This window comes from Hyla sarda, chromosome 1, assembly GCF_029499605.1.
Source record: "Hyla sarda isolate aHylSar1 chromosome 1, aHylSar1.hap1, whole genome shotgun sequence".
NCBI classification, from domain to species: Eukaryota; Metazoa; Chordata; class Amphibia; order Anura; family Hylidae; genus Hyla; species Hyla sarda.
The window spans coordinates 259162595-259179088 of record NC_079189.1 but is presented as its reverse complement, the minus strand read 5'-3'; the positions used below and the strand labels follow the sequence as shown (position 1 = coordinate 259179088).

General features: G+C 50.2%; 11 pseudogenes; all 11 read right to left on the bottom strand.

The window, feature by feature from the left end:
• Nucleotides 1-2557: 2557 nt before the first annotated feature.
• LOC130314159 (5S ribosomal RNA) lies at nt 2558-2677 on the bottom strand (annotated as a pseudogene).
• A 2071-nt stretch (nt 2678-4748) lies between these two features.
• LOC130328888 (5S ribosomal RNA) lies at nt 4749-4868 on the bottom strand (annotated as a pseudogene).
• A 675-nt stretch (nt 4869-5543) lies between these two features.
• On the bottom strand, nt 5544-5663 carry LOC130352305 (5S ribosomal RNA; annotated as a pseudogene).
• A 1261-nt stretch (nt 5664-6924) lies between these two features.
• LOC130321809 (5S ribosomal RNA) lies at nt 6925-7044 on the bottom strand (annotated as a pseudogene).
• A 278-nt stretch (nt 7045-7322) lies between these two features.
• Nucleotides 7323-7442, bottom strand: LOC130352743 (5S ribosomal RNA; annotated as a pseudogene).
• Nucleotides 7443-9097: 1655 nt separating this feature from the next.
• On the bottom strand, nt 9098-9217 carry LOC130332502 (5S ribosomal RNA; annotated as a pseudogene).
• An 878-nt stretch (nt 9218-10095) lies between these two features.
• LOC130314148 (5S ribosomal RNA) lies at nt 10096-10215 on the bottom strand (annotated as a pseudogene).
• Nucleotides 10216-12286: 2071 nt separating this feature from the next.
• On the bottom strand, nt 12287-12406 carry LOC130328877 (5S ribosomal RNA; annotated as a pseudogene).
• Nucleotides 12407-13081: 675 nt separating this feature from the next.
• LOC130352304 (5S ribosomal RNA) lies at nt 13082-13201 on the bottom strand (annotated as a pseudogene).
• Nucleotides 13202-14462: 1261 nt separating this feature from the next.
• On the bottom strand, nt 14463-14582 carry LOC130320602 (5S ribosomal RNA; annotated as a pseudogene).
• A 278-nt stretch (nt 14583-14860) lies between these two features.
• On the bottom strand, nt 14861-14980 carry LOC130352742 (5S ribosomal RNA; annotated as a pseudogene).
• Nucleotides 14981-16494: the final 1514 nt, after the last annotated feature.

Here is a 16494-nt window from a genome sequence, read left to right as displayed (position 1 = left end):
CCAGTACGTACCTGGCCCTAAGCTGGGTAGCAGTCTGAGCTCTGACGAGAGCAGGCGCGTTCAGCTTAGGACGGCCATTGAGAGCTTCATGCTTTTTATACTGTGCATTTAAGCATCAATAAATCCTTTTCGGAATCGGAACGGAAGGCGGCAACAGAGCAAAATGTCAACTGCATCCGGGATTCCCAGCCAGTCTCCCATGCCGGTACATACGGGGCCCTAAGCTGAGTAGCAGTCTGCGATCTGACGAGAGCAGGCGCGTTAAGCTTAGGATGGCCGTCGACAGCTTCACACCTTGTATACTGTCGATTTAAGCATCAATAAATTATTTTCCGAATCGGAGCGGAAGGCGGCAACAGAGCAAAATGACAACTGCATCCGGGATTCCCAGCCAGTCTCCCATGCCGGTACATACTGGGCCCTAAGCTGGGTAGCAGTCTGCGATCTGACGAGAGCAGGCGCGTTAAGCTTAGGATGGCCGTCGACAGCTTCACACCCTGTATATTGTGGATTTAAACATCAATAAATCCTTTTCTGAATCGGAGCGGAAGGCAGCAATAGAGCAAAATGGCAACGGCACCCGGGATTCCCAGCCAGTCTCCCATGCCAGTACTTACCGGGCCCTAAGTTGGGTAGCAGTCTGCGATCTGACAAGAGCAGGCGTGTTCAGCTTAGGATGGCCGTTGACAGCTTCACACCCTGTATATTGTGGATTTAAGCATCAATAAATCCTTTTCCGAATCGGAGCGGAAGGCGGCAACAGAGCAAAATGACAACTGCATCCGGGATTCCCAGCCAGTCTCCCATGCCGGTACATACTGGGCCCTAAGCTGGGTAGCAGTCTGCGATCTGACGAGAGCAGGCGCGTTAAGCTTAGGATGGCCGTCGACAGCTTCACACCCTGTATATTGTGGATTTAAACATCAATAAATCCTTTTCTGAATCGGAGCGGAAGGCGGCAACAGATTAAAATGTCAACTGCACCCGGGATTCCCAGCCAGTCTCCCATGCTGGTACTTACCAGGCCCTAAGCTGGGTAGCAGTCAGCGATCTGACGAGAGCAGGCGCGTTCAGCTTAGGATGGCCGTTGACAGCTTCACACTTTGTATACTGTGGATTTAAGCATCAATAAATGATTTTCGGAATCGGAGCAGAAAAAGAACAAAATGTCAACTGCACTCGGGATTCCCAGCCAGTCTCCCATGCTGGTACTTACCAGGCCCGAAGCTGGGTAGCAGTTTGCGATCTGACAAGAACAGGCGCATTCAGCTTAGGATGGCCGTAGATATCTTCACACCCTGTATACTGTGGATTTAAGCATCAATAAATCATTTTCGGAATCGGAGCGGAAGGCGGCTACAGAGCAAAATGTCAACAACACCTGGGATTCCCAGCCAGTCTCCCATGCTGGTACTTGCCGTGCAGCAGTCTGCGATCTCACAAGAACAGGCACATTCAGCTTAGGATAGCCATAGACGGCTTCACACCCTGTATACTGTGGATTTAAGCATCAATAAATCATTTTCGGAATCGGAGCGGAAGGCGGCTACAGAGAAAAATGTCAACAACACCTGGGATTCCCAGCCAGTCTCCCATGCTGGTACTTATCGGGCCCTAAGCTGGGTAGCAGTCTGCGATCTGACGAGAGCAGGCGGGTTCAGCTTAGGATGGCCGTTGACAGCTTCACGCCCTTTATATTGTGCATTTAAGCATCAATAAATCCTTTTCCGAATCGGAGCGGAAGGCGGCAACAGATTAAAATGTCAACTGCACCCGGGACTCCCAGCCAGTCTCCCATGCTGGTACTTACCAGGCCCTAAGCTGGGTATCAGTCTGCGATCTGACGAGAGCAGGCGCGTTCAGCTTAGGATGGCCATTGACAGCTTCATGCTTTTTATACTGTGCATTTAAGCATCAATAAATCCTTTTCGGAATCGGAACGGAAGGCGACAACAGAGCAAAATGTCATCTGCACCCGGGATTCCCAGCCAGTCTCCCATGCAGGTACTTACTGGGCCCTAAGCTGGGTAGCAGTCTGCGATCTGACGAGAGCAGGCGCGTTCAGCTTAGGATGGCCATTGACTTCTTCACGCCTTGTATATTGTGGATTTAAGCATCAATAAATATTTTTATTAATCGGAGAGGAAGGCGGCAACAGAGCAAAATGTCAATGGCACCTTGGATTGCCAGCCAGTCTCCCATGCCGGTAACTGTCGGGCAGCAGTCTGCGATCTGAGGAGAGCAGGCACTTCAGGCTTAGGATGGCCGTTGACAGCTTCACACCCTGTATATTGTGTATTTAAGCATCAATAAATCCTTTTCCGAATCGGAGCGGAAGGCGGCAACAGATTAAAATGTCAACTGCACCCGGGATTCCCAGCCAGTCTCCCATGCTGGTACTTACCAGGCCCTAAGCTGGGTAGCAGTCTGTGATCTGACGAGAGCAGGCGCGTTCAGCTTAGGATGGCCGTTGACAGCTTCACACTTTGTATACTGTGGATTTAAGCATCAATAAATCCTTTTCGGAATCGGAGCGGAAGGCGGCAACAGAACAAAATGTCAACGACACCTGGGATTCCCAGCCAGTCTCCCATGCTGGTACTTACCGGGCCCTAAGCTGGGTAGCAGTCTGCGATCTGACGAGAGCAGGCGCGTTCAGCTTAGGATGGCCGTTGACAGCTTCAAACTTTGTATACTGTGCATTTAAGCATCAATAAATCCTTTTCGGAATCGGAACGGAAGGCGGCAACAGAGCAAAATGTCAACGGCAGCCGGGATTCCCAGCCAGTACTTACCGGGCCCTAAGATCTGTACCAGTCTGCGATCTGACGAGAGCAGGCGCGTTAAGCTTAGGATGGCCGTCGACAGCTTCACACCTTGTATACTGTGAATTTAAGCATCAATAAATTATTTTCGGAATCGGAGCGGAAGGCAGCAATAGAGCAAAGTATCAACGGCACCCGGGATTCCCAGCCAGTCTCCCATGCCAATACTTACCGGGCCCTAAGCTGGGTAGCAGTCTGCGATCTGACGAGAGCAGGCACGTTCAGCTTAGGTTGGCCATTGACAAATCCATGCTTTTTATACTGTGCATTTAAGCATCAATAAATCCTTTTCGGAATCGGAACGGAAGGCGGCAACAGAGCAAAATGTCAACTGCACCCGGGATTCCCAGCCAGTCTCCCATGCCGGTACTTACTGGGCCCTAAGCTGCGTAGCAGTCTGCGATCTGACGAGAGCAGGGGCGTTCAGCTTAGGATGGCCGTTGACATCCTCACGCCTTGTATACTGTGGATTTAAGCATCAATAAATATTTTTTTTTAATCGGAGAGGAAGGCGGCAACAGAGCAAAATGTCAATAGCACCTTGGATTGCCAGCCAGTCTCCCATGCCCGTACTTGCCGGGCAGCAGTCTGCGATCTGACAAGAACAGGCGCATTCAGCTTAGGATAGCCGTAGACGGCTTCACACCCTGTATACTGTGGATTTAAGCATCAATAAATCCTTTTCGGAATCGAAGCAAAATGTCTACAGAGCTACAGAGCAAAATGTCAACAACACCTGAGATTCCCAGCCAGTCTCCCATGCAGGTACTTACCGGGCCCTAAGCTGGGTAGCAGTCTGCGATTTGACGAGAGCAGGCGCGTTCAGCTTAGGATGGCCGTCGACAGCTTCACACCTTGTATACTGTGGATTTAAGCATCAATAAATTCTTTTCGGAATCGGAGCGGAAGGCAGCAATAGAGCAAAATGTCAACGGCAACCGGGATTCCCAGCCAGTCTCCCATGCCAGTACTTACCGGGCCCTAAGCTGGGTAGCAGTCTTTGATCTGACGAGAGCAGGCGCGTTCAGCTTAGGATGGCCATTGACAGCTTCATGATTTTTATACTGTGAATTTAAGCATCAATAAATCCTTTTCGGAATCGGAACGGAAGGCGGCAACAGAGCAAAATGTCAACTGCACCCGGGATTCCCAGCCAGTCTCCCATGCCGGTACTTACTGGGCCCTAAGCTGGGTAGTGGTCTGCGATCTGACGAGAGCAGGCGCGTTCAGTTTAGGATGGCCGTTGACATCTTCCCGCCTTGTATATTGTGGATTTAAGCATCAATAAATATTTTTATTAATCGGAGAGGAAGGCGGCAACAGAGCAAAATGTCAATTGCACCTTGGATTGCCAGCCAGTCTCCCATGCCGGTATCTGCCGGGCAGCAGTCTGCGATCTGAGGAGAGCAGACACGTTCAGCTTAGGATGGCCGTTGACAGCTTCACACCCTGTATATTGTGGATTTAAGCATCAATAAATCCTTTTCCGAATCGGAGCGGAAGGCGGCAACAGATTAAAATGTCAACTGCACCTGGGATTCCAGCCAGTCTCCCATGCTGGTACTTACCGGGCCCTAAGCTGGGTAGCAGTCTGTGATCTGACGAGAGCAGGCGCGTTCAGCTTAGGTTGGCCGTTGACAGCTTCTCGCCCTTTATACTGTGCATTTAAGCATCAATAAATCCTTTTCGGAATCGGAACGGAAGGCGGCAACAGAGCAAAATGTCAACGGCAGCCGGGATTCCCAGCCAGTGTCCATTGCCGATACTTACCGGGCCCTAAGATCTTTACCAGTCTGCGATCTGACGAGAGCAGGCGCGTTAAGCTTAGTATGGCCGTCGACAGCTTCACACCTTGTATACTGTGGATTTAAGCATCAATAAATTATTTTCGGAATCGGAGCGGAAAGCAGCAATAGAGCAAAATGTCAACGGCACCCGGGATTCCCAGCCAGTCTCCCATGCCGGTACTTACTGGGCCCTAAGCTGCGTAGCAGTCTGCGATCTGACGAGAGCAGGCGCGTTAAGCTTAGGATGGCCGTTGACATCTTCACGCCTTGTATACTGTGGATTTAAGCATCAATAAATATTTTTTTTAATCGGAGAGGAAGGCGGCAACAGAGCAAAATGTCAATAGCACCTTGGATTGCCAGCCAGTCTCCCATGCCCGTACTTGCTGGGCAGCAGTCTGCGATCTGACAAGAACAGCCGCATTCAGCTTAGGATAGCCGTAGACGGCTTCACACCCTGTATACTGTGGATTTAAGCATCAATAAATCCTTTTCCGAATCGGAGCGGAAGGCGGCAACAGATTAAAATGTCAACTGCACCTGGGATTCCAGCCAGTCTCCCATGCTGGTACTTACCGGGCCCTAAGCTGGGTAGCAGTCTGCGATCTGACGAGAGCAGGCACGTTCAGCTTAGGTTGGCCATTGACAGCTTCTTGTCCTTTATACTGTGCATTTAAGCATCAATAAATCCTTTTCGGAATCGGAACGGAAGGCGGCAACAGAGCAAAATGTCAACGGCAGCCGGGATTCCCAGCCAGTGTCCCATGCCGGTACTTACCGGGCCCTAAGATCTGTACCTGTCTGCGATCTGACGAGAGCAGGCGCGTTAAGCTTAGGATGGCCGTCGACAGCTTCACACCTTGTATACTGTGGATTTAAGCATCAATAAATCCTTTTCGGAATCGGAACGGAAGGCGGCAACAGAGCAAAATGTCAACTGCACCCGGGATTCCCAGCCAGTCTCCCATGCCGGTACTTACTGGGCCCTAAGCTGCGTAGCAGTCTGCGATCTGATGAGAGCAGGCGCGTTCAGCTTAGGATGGCCGTTGACATCTTCACGCCTTGTATACTATGGATTTAAGCATCAATAAATATTTTTTTTAATCGGAACGGAAGGCGGCAACAGAGCAAAATGTCAACTGCACCCGGGATTCCCAGCCAGTCTCCCATGCCAGTACTTAGCGGGCCCTAAGTTAGGTAGCAGTCTGCAATCTGACGAGAGCAGGCGCGTTCAACTTAGGATGGCCGTTGACATCTTCACGCCTTGTATATTGTGGATTTAAGCATCAATAAATATTTTTATTATTCGGAGAAGAAGGCGGCAACAGAGCAAAATGTCAATGGCACCTTGGATTGCCAGCCAGTCTCCCATCCCTGTATCTGCCGGGCAGCAGTCTGCGATCTGAGGAGAGCAGGCACGTTCAGGCTTAGAATGGCCGTTGACAGCTTCACACCATGTAAATTGTGGATTTAAGCATCAATAAATCCTTTTCTGAATCGGAGCAGAAACAGATTAAAATTTCAACTGCACCCGGGATTCCCAGCCAGTCTCCCATGCTGGTACTTACCAGGCCCTAAGCTGGGTAGCAGTCTGCGATCTGACGAGAGCAGGCGCGTTCAGCTTTGGATGGCCGTTGACAGCTTCACACTTTGTATACTGTGGATTTAAGCATCAATAAATAATTTTCGGAATCGGAGCAGAAACAGAGCAAAATGTCAACTGCACCCGGGATTCCCAGCCAGTCTCCCATGCTGGTACTTACCAGGCCCGAAGCTGGGTAGCAGTCTGCGACCTGACGAGAACAGGCGCATTCAGCTTAGGATGGCCGTAGACATCTTCACACCCTGTATACTGTGGATTTAAGCATCAATAAATCCTTTTCGGAATCGGAGCGTAAGGCGGCAACAGAGCAAAATGTCAACGACACCTGGGATGCCCAGCCAGTCTCCCATGCTGGCACTTACCGGGCCCTAAACTGGGTAGCAGTCTGCGATCTGACGAGAGCAGGCGCGTTCAGCTTAGGATGGCCGTTGACAGCTTTTTGCCCTTTATACTGTGCATTTAAGCATCAATAAATCCTTTTCGGAATCGGAACGGAAGGCGGCAAAATGTCAACGGCAGCCGGGATTCCCAGCCAGTCTCCCATGCCGGTACTTACCGGGCCCTAAGATCTGTACCAGTATGCGATCTGACGAGAGCAGGCACGTTAAGCTTAGGATGGCCGTCGACAGCTTCACACCTTGTATACTGTGGATTTAAGCATCAATAAATTATTTTCGGAATCGGAGCGGAAGGCAGCAATAGAGCAAAATGTCAACGGCACCCGGGATTCCCAGGCAGTCTCCCATGCCAGTACTTACCGGGCCCTAAGCTGGGTAGCAGTCTGCGATCTGACGAGAGCAGGCGCGTTCAGCTTAGAATGGCCATTGACAGCTTCATGCTTTTTATACTGTGCATTTAAGCATCAATAAATCCTTTTCGGAATCAAAGAGGAAGGCGGCAACAGAGCAAAATGTCAATAGCACCTTGGATTGCCAGCAAGTCTCCCATGCCGGTACTTACCGGGCCCTAAGATCTGTACCAGTCTGCGATCTGACGAGAGCAGGCGCATTAAGCTTAGGATGGCCGTCGACAGCTTCACACCTTGTATACTGTGGATTTAAGCATCAATAAATTCTTATCGGAGCGGAAGGCAGCAATAGAGCAAAATGTCAACAGCACCCGGGATTCCCAGCCAGTCTCCCATGCCAGTACTTACCAGGCCCTAAGCTGGGTAGCAGTCTGCGATCTGACAAGAGCAGGCGCATTCAGCTTAGGATGGCCATTGACAGCTTCATGCTTTTTATACTGTGCATTTAAGCATCAATAAATCCTTTTCGGAATCGGAACGGAAGGCGGCAACAGAGCAAATTGTCAACTGCACCCGGGATTCCCAGCCAGTCTCTCATGCCGGTACTTACTGGGCCCTAAGCTGCGTAGCAGTCTGCGATCTGACGAGAACAGGCGCGTTCAGCTTAGGATGGCCGTTGACATCTTCATGCCTTGTATACTGTGGATTTAAGCATCAATAAATATTTTTTTAAATCGGAGAGGAAGGCGGCAACAGAGCAAAATTTCAATAGCACCTTGGATTGCCAGCCAGTCTCCCATGCCCATACTTGCCGGGAAGCAGTCTGCGATCTGACAAGAACAGTCGCATTCAGCTTAGGATAGCCGTAGAATGCTTCACATCCTGTATACTGTGGATTTAAGCATCAATAAATCCTTTTCGGAATCGGAGCGGAAGGCGGCTACAGAGCAAAATGTCTACAACACCTGGGATTCCCAGCCAGCCTCCCATGCTGGTACTTACCGGGCCCTAAGCTGGGTAGCAGTCTGCGATCTGACGAGAGCTGGCGCGTTCAGCTTAGGATGGCCGTTGACGGCTTCACGCCCTTTATACTGTGCATTTAAGCATCAATAAATCCTTTTCCGAATCGGAGCGGAAGGCGGCAACAGATTAAAATGTCAACGGCACCCAGGATTCCCAGCCAGTCTCCCATGCTGGTACTTACCAGGCCCTAAGCTGGGTAGCAGTCTGCGATCTGACAAGAGCAGGCGCATTCAGCTTAGGATGGCCATTGACAGCTTCATGCTTTTTATACTGTGCATTTAAGCATCAATAAATCCTTTTCGGAATCGGAACGGAAAGCGGCAACAGAGCAAAATGTCAACTGCATCCGGGATTCCCAGCCAGTCTCCCATGCCGGTACTTACTGGGCCCTAAGCTGGGTAGCAGTCTGCGATCTGACGAGAGCAGGCGCGTTCAGCTTAGGATGGCCGTTGACATCTTCATGCCTTGTATATTGTGGATTTAAGCATCAATAAATATTTTTATTAATCGGAGAGGAAGGCGGCAACAGAGCAAAATGTCAATGGCACCTTGGATTGCCAGCCAGTCTCCCATGCCGGTAACTACAGGGCAGCAGTCTGCGATCTGACGAGAGCAGGCACGTTCAGCTTAGGATGGCCGTTGACATCTTTACGCCTTGTATATTGTGGATTTAAGCAGCAATAAATATTTTTATTATTCGGAGAAGAAGGCGGCAACAGAGCAAAATGTCAATGGCACCTTGGATTGCCAGCCAGTCTCCCATGCCTGTATTTGCCGGGCAGCAGTCTGCGATCTGAGGAGAGCAAGCACGTTCAGCTTAGGATGGCCGTTGACAGTTTCACACTTTGTATACTGTGGATTTAAGCATCAATAAATAATTTTTGGAATCGGAGCAGAAACAGAGCAAAATGTCAACTGCACCCGGGATTCCCAGCCAGTCTCCCATGCTGGTACTTATCAGGCCCGAAGCTGGGCAGCAGTCTGCGATCTGACGAGAACAGGCGCATTAAGCTTAGGATGGCCGTAGACATCTTCACACCCTGTATACTGTGGATTTAAGCATCAATAAATCCTTTTCGGAATCGGAGCAGAAGGCGGCAACGGAGCAAAATGTCAACGACACCTGGGATTCCCAGTCAGTCTCCCATGCTGGTACTTACCGGGCCCTAAGCTGGGTAGCAGTCTGCGATCTGACGAGAGCAGGCGGGTTCAGCTTAGGATGGCCGTTGACAGCTTCACGCCCTTTATATTGTGCATTTAAGCATCAATAAATCCTTTTCCGAATCGGAGCGGAAGGCGGCAACAGATTAAAATGTCAACTGCACCCGGGACTCCCAGCCAGTCTCCCATGCTGGTACTTACCAGGCCCTAAGCTGGGTATCAGTCTGCGATCTGACGAGAGCAGGCGCGTTCAGCTTAGGATGGCCATTGACAGCTTCATGCTTTTTATACTGTGCATTTAAGCATCAATAAATCCTTTTCGGAATCGGAACGGAAGGCGACAACAGAGCAAAATGTCATCTGCACCCGGGATTCCCAGCCAGTCTCCCATGCAGGTACTTACTGGGCCCTAAGCTGGGTAGCAGTCTGCGATCTGACGAGAGCAGGCGCGTTCAGCTTAGGATGGCCATTGACTTCTTCACGCCTTGTATATTGTGGATTTAAGCATCAATAAATATTTTTATTAATCGGAGAGGAAGGCGGCAACAGAGCAAAATGTCAATGGCACCTTGGATTGCCAGCCAGTCTCCCATGCCGGTAACTGTCGGGCAGCAGTCTGCGATCTGAGGAGAGCAGGCACTTCAGGCTTAGGATGGCCGTTGACAGCTTCACACCCTGTATATTGTGTATTTAAGCATCAATAAATCCTTTTCCGAATCGGAGCGGAAGGCGGCAACAGATTAAAATGTCAACTGCACCCGGGATTCCCAGCCAGTCTCCCATGCTGGTACTTACCAGGCCCTAAGCTGGGTAGCAGTCTGTGATCTGACGAGAGCAGGCGCGTTCAGCTTAGGATGGCCGTTGACAGCTTCACACTTTGTATACTGTGGATTTAAGCATCAATAAATCCTTTTCGGAATCGGAGCGGAAGGCGGCAACAGAACAAAATGTCAACGACACCTGGGATTCCCAGCCAGTCTCCCATGCTGGTACTTACCGGGCCCTAAGCTGGGTAGCAGTCTGCGATCTGACGAGAGCAGGCGCGTTCAGCTTAGGATGGCCGTTGACAGCTTCAAACTTTGTATACTGTGCATTTAAGCATCAATAAATCCTTTTCGGAATCGGAACGGAAGGCGGCAACAGAGCAAAATGTCAACGGCAGCCGGGATTCCCAGCCAGTACTTACCGGGCCCTAAGATCTGTACCAGTCTGCGATCTGACGAGAGCAGGCGCGTTAAGCTTAGGATGGCCGTCGACAGCTTCACACCTTGTATACTGTGAATTTAAGCATCAATAAATTATTTTCGGAATCGGAGCGGAAGGCAGCAATAGAGCAAAGTATCAACGGCACCCGGGATTCCCAGCCAGTCTCCCATGCCAATACTTACCGGGCCCTAAGCTGGGTAGCAGTCTGCGATCTGACGAGAGCAGGCACGTTCAGCTTAGGTTGGCCATTGACAAATCCATGCTTTTTATACTGTGCATTTAAGCATCAATAAATCCTTTTCGGAATCGGAACGGAAGGCGGCAACAGAGCAAAATGTCAACTGCACCCGGGATTCCCAGCCAGTCTCCCATGCCGGTACTTACTGGGCCCTAAGCTGCGTAGCAGTCTGCGATCTGACGAGAGCAGGGGCGTTCAGCTTAGGATGGCCGTTGACATCCTCACGCCTTGTATACTGTGGATTTAAGCATCAATAAATATTTTTTTTTAATCGGAGAGGAAGGCGGCAACAGAGCAAAATGTCAATAGCACCTTGGATTGCCAGCCAGTCTCCCATGCCCGTACTTGCCGGGCAGCAGTCTGCGATCTGACAAGAACAGGCGCATTCAGCTTAGGATAGCCGTAGACGGCTTCACACCCTGTATACTGTGGATTTAAGCATCAATAAATCCTTTTCGGAATCGAAGCAAAATGTCTACAGAGCTACAGAGCAAAATGTCAACAACACCTGAGATTCCCAGCCAGTCTCCCATGCAGGTACTTACCGGGCCCTAAGCTGGGTAGCAGTCTGCGATTTGACGAGAGCAGGCGCGTTCAGCTTAGGATGGCCGTCGACAGCTTCACACCTTGTATACTGTGGATTTAAGCATCAATAAATTCTTTTCGGAATCGGAGCGGAAGGCAGCAATAGAGCAAAATGTCAACGGCAACCGGGATTCCCAGCCAGTCTCCCATGCCAGTACTTACCGGGCCCTAAGCTGGGTAGCAGTCTTTGATCTGACGAGAGCAGGCGCGTTCAGCTTAGGATGGCCATTGACAGCTTCATGATTTTTATACTGTGAATTTAAGCATCAATAAATCCTTTTCGGAATCGGAACGGAAGGCGGCAACAGAGCAAAATGTCAACTGCACCCGGGATTCCCAGCCAGTCTCCCATGCCGGTACTTACTGGGCCCTAAGCTGGGTAGTGGTCTGCGATCTGACGAGAGCAGGCGCGTTCAGTTTAGGATGGCCGTTGACATCTTCCCGCCTTGTATATTGTGGATTTAAGCATCAATAAATATTTTTATTAATCGGAGAGGAAGGCGGCAACAGAGCAAAATGTCAATTGCACCTTGGATTGCCAGCCAGTCTCCCATGCCGGTATCTGCCGGGCAGCAGTCTGCGATCTGAGGAGAGCAGACACGTTCAGCTTAGGATGGCCGTTGACAGCTTCACACCCTGTATATTGTGGATTTAAGCATCAATAAATCCTTTTCCGAATCGGAGCGGAAGGCGGCAACAGATTAAAATGTCAACTGCACCTGGGATTCCAGCCAGTCTCCCATGCTGGTACTTACCGGGCCCTAAGCTGGGTAGCAGTCTGTGATCTGACGAGAGCAGGCGCGTTCAGCTTAGGTTGGCCGTTGACAGCTTCTCGCCCTTTATACTGTGCATTTAAGCATCAATAAATCCTTTTCGGAATCGGAACGGAAGGCGGCAACAGAGCAAAATGTCAACGGCAGCCGGGATTCCCAGCCAGTGTCCATTGCCGGTACTTACCGGGCCCTAAGATCTTTACCAGTCTGCGATCTGACGAGAGCAGGCGCGTTAAGCTTAGTATGGCCGTCGACAGCTTCACACCTTGTATACTGTGGATTTAAGCATCAATAAATTATTTTCGGAATCGGAGCGGAAAGCAGCAATAGAGCAAAATGTCAACGGCACCCGGGATTCCCAGCCAGTCTCCCATGCCGGTACTTACTGGGCCCTAAGCTGCGTAGCAGTCTGCGATCTGACGAGAGCAGGCGCGTTAAGCTTAGGATGGCCGTTGACATCTTCACGCCTTGTATACTGTGGATTTAAGCATCAATAAATATTTTTTTTAATCGGAGAGGAAGGCGGCAACAGAGCAAAATGTCAATAGCACCTTGGATTGCCAGCCAGTCTCCCATGCCCGTACTTGCTGGGCAGCAGTCTGCGATCTGACAAGAACAGCCGCATTCAGCTTAGGATAGCCGTAGACGGCTTCACACCCTGTATACTGTGGATTTAAGCATCAATAAATCCTTTTCCGAATCGGAGCGGAAGGCGGCAACAGATTAAAATGTCAACTGCACCTGGGATTCCAGCCAGTCTCCCATGCTGGTACTTACCGGGCCCTAAGCTGGGTAGCAGTCTGCGATCTGACGAGAGCAGGCACGTTCAGCTTAGGTTGGCCATTGACAGCTTCTTGTCCTTTATACTGTGCATTTAAGCATCAATAAATCCTTTTCGGAATCGGAACGGAAGGCGGCAACAGAGCAAAATGTCAACGGCAGCCGGGATTCCCAGCCAGTGTCCCATGCCGGTACTTACCGGGCCCTAAGATCTGTACCTGTCTGCGATCTGACGAGAGCAGGCGCGTTAAGCTTAGGATGGCCGTCGACAGCTTCACACCTTGTATACTGTGGATTTAAGCATCAATAAATCCTTTTCGGAATCGGAACGGAAGGCGGCAACAGAGCAAAATGTCAACTGCACCCGGGATTCCCAGCCAGTCTCCCATGCCGGTACTTACTGGGCCCTAAGCTGCGTAGCAGTCTGCGATCTGATGAGAGCAGGCGCGTTCAGCTTAGGATGGCCGTTGACATCTTCACGCCTTGTATACTATGGATTTAAGCATCAATAAATATTTTTTTTAATCGGAACGGAAGGCGGCAACAGAGCAAAATGTCAACTGCACCCGGGATTCCCAGCCAGTCTCCCATGCCAGTACTTAGCGGGCCCTAAGTTAGGTAGCAGTCTGCAATCTGACGAGAGCAGGCGCGTTCAACTTAGGATGGCCGTTGACATCTTCACGCCTTGTATATTGTGGATTTAAGCATCAATAAATATTTTTATTATTCGGAGAAGAAGGCGGCAACAGAGCAAAATGTCAATGGCACCTTGGATTGCCAGCCAGTCTCCCATCCCTGTATCTGCCGGGCAGCAGTCTGCGATCTGAGGAGAGCAGGCACGTTCAGGCTTAGAATGGCCGTTGACAGCTTCACACCATGTAAATTGTGGATTTAAGCATCAATAAATCCTTTTCTGAATCGGAGCAGAAACAGATTAAAATTTCAACTGCACCCGGGATTCCCAGCCAGTCTCCCATGCTGGTACTTACCAGGCCCTAAGCTGGGTAGCAGTCTGCGATCTGACGAGAGCAGGCGCGTTCAGCTTTGGATGGCCGTTGACAGCTTCACACTTTGTATACTGTGGATTTAAGCATCAATAAATAATTTTCGGAATCGGAGCAGAAACAGAGCAAAATGTCAACTGCACCCGGGATTCCCAGCCAGTCTCCCATGCTGGTACTTACCAGGCCCGAAGCTGGGTAGCAGTCTGCGACCTGACGAGAACAGGCGCATTCAGCTTAGGATGGCCGTAGACATCTTCACACCCTGTATACTGTGGATTTAAGCATCAATAAATCCTTTTCGGAATCGGAGCGTAAGGCGGCAACAGAGCAAAATGTCAACGACACCTGGGATGCCCAGCCAGTCTCCCATGCTGGCACTTACCGGGCCCTAAACTGGGTAGCAGTCTGCGATCTGACGAGAGCAGGCGCGTTCAGCTTAGGATGGCCGTTGACAGCTTTTTGCCCTTTATACTGTGCATTTAAGCATCAATAAATCCTTTTCGGAATCGGAACGGAAGGCGGCAAAATGTCAACGGCAGCCGGGATTCCCAGCCAGTCTCCCATGCCGGTACTTACCGGGCCCTAAGATCTGTACCAGTATGCGATCTGACGAGAGCAGGCACGTTAAGCTTAGGATGGCCGTCGACAGCTTCACACCTTGTATACTGTGGATTTAAGCATCAATAAATTATTTTCGGAATCGGAGCGGAAGGCAGCAATAGAGCAAAATGTCAACGGCACCCGGGATTCCCAGGCAGTCTCCCATGCCAGTACTTACCGGGCCCTAAGCTGGGTAGCAGTCTGCGATCTGACGAGAGCAGGCGCGTTCAGCTTAGAATGGCCATTGACAGCTTCATGCTTTTTATACTGTGCATTTAAGCATCAATAAATCCTTTTCGGAATCAAAGAGGAAGGCGGCAACAGAGCAAAATGTCAATAGCACCTTGGATTGCCAGCAAGTCTCCCATGCCGGTACTTACCGGGCCCTAAGATCTGTACCAGTCTGCGATCTGACGAGAGCAGGCGCATTAAGCTTAGGATGGCCGTCGACAGCTTCACACCTTGTATACTGTGGATTTAAGCATCAATAAATTCTTATCGGAGCGGAAGGCAGCAATAGAGCAAAATGTCAACAGCACCCGGGATTCCCAGCCAGTCTCCCATGCCAGTACTTACCAGGCCCTAAGCTGGGTAGCAGTCTGCGATCTGACAAGAGCAGGCGCATTCAGCTTAGGATGGCCATTGACAGCTTCATGCTTTTTATACTGTGCATTTAAGCATCAATAAATCCTTTTCGGAATCGGAACGGAAGGCGGCAACAGAGCAAATTGTCAACTGCACCCGGGATTCCCAGCCAGTCTCTCATGCCGGTACTTACTGGGCCCTAAGCTGCGTAGCAGTCTGCGATCTGACGAGAACAGGCGCGTTCAGCTTAGGATGGCCGTTGACATCTTCATGCCTTGTATACTGTGGATTTAAGCATCAATAAATATTTTTTTAAATCGGAGAGGAAGGCGGCAACAGAGCAAAATTTCAATAGCACCTTGGATTGCCAGCCAGTCTCCCATGCCCATACTTGCCGGGAAGCAGTCTGCGATCTGACAAGAACAGTCGCATTCAGCTTAGGATAGCCGTAGAATGCTTCACATCCTGTATACTGTGGATTTAAGCATCAATAAATCCTTTTCGGAATCGGAGCGGAAGGCGGCTACAGAGCAAAATGTCTACAACACCTGGGATTCCCAGCCAGTCTCCCATGCTGGTACTTACCGGGCCCTAAGCTGGGTAGCAGTCTGCGATCTGACGAGAGCTGGCGCGTTCAGCTTAGGATGGCCGTTGACGGCTTCACGCCCTTTATACTGTGCATTTAAGCATCAATAAATCCTTTTCCGAATCGGAGCGGAAGGCGGCAACAGATTAAAATGTCAACGGCACCCAGGATTCCCAGCCAGTCTCCCATGCTGGTACTTACCAGGCCCTAAGCTGGGTAGCAGTCTGCGATCTGACAAGAGCAGGCGCATTCAGCTTAGGATGGCCATTGACAGCTTCATGCTTTTTATACTGTGCATTTAAGCATCAATAAATCCTTTTCGGAATCGGAACGGAAAGCGGCAACAGAGCAAAATGTCAACTGCATCCGGGATTCCCAGCCAGTCTCCCATGCCGGTACTTACTGGGCCCTAAGCTGGGTAGCAGTCTGCGATCTGACGAGAGCAGGCGCGTTCAGCTTAGGATGGCCGTTGACATCTTCATGCCTTGTATATTGTGGATTTAAGCATCAATAAATATTTTTATTAATCGGAGAGGAAGGCGGCAACAGAGCAAAATGTCAATGGCACCTTGGATTGCCAGCCAGTCTCCCATGCCGGTAACTACAGGGCAGCAGTCTGCGATCTGACGAGAGCAGGCACGTTCAGCTTAGGATGGCCGTTGACATCTTTACGCCTTGTATATTGTGGATTTAAGCAGCAATAAATATTTTTATTATTCGGAGAAGAAGGCGGCAACAGAGCAAAATGTCAATGGCACCTTGGATTGCCAGCCAGTCTCCCATGCCTGTATTTGCCGGGCAGCAGTCTGCGATCTGAGGAGAGCAAGCACGTTCAGCTTAGGATGGCCGTTGACAGTTTCACACTTTGTATACTGTGGATTTAAGCATCAATAAATAATTTTTGGAATCGGAGCAGAAACAGAGCAAAATGTCAACTGCACCCGGGATTCCCAGCCAGTCTCCCATGCTGGTACTTATCAGGCCCGAAGC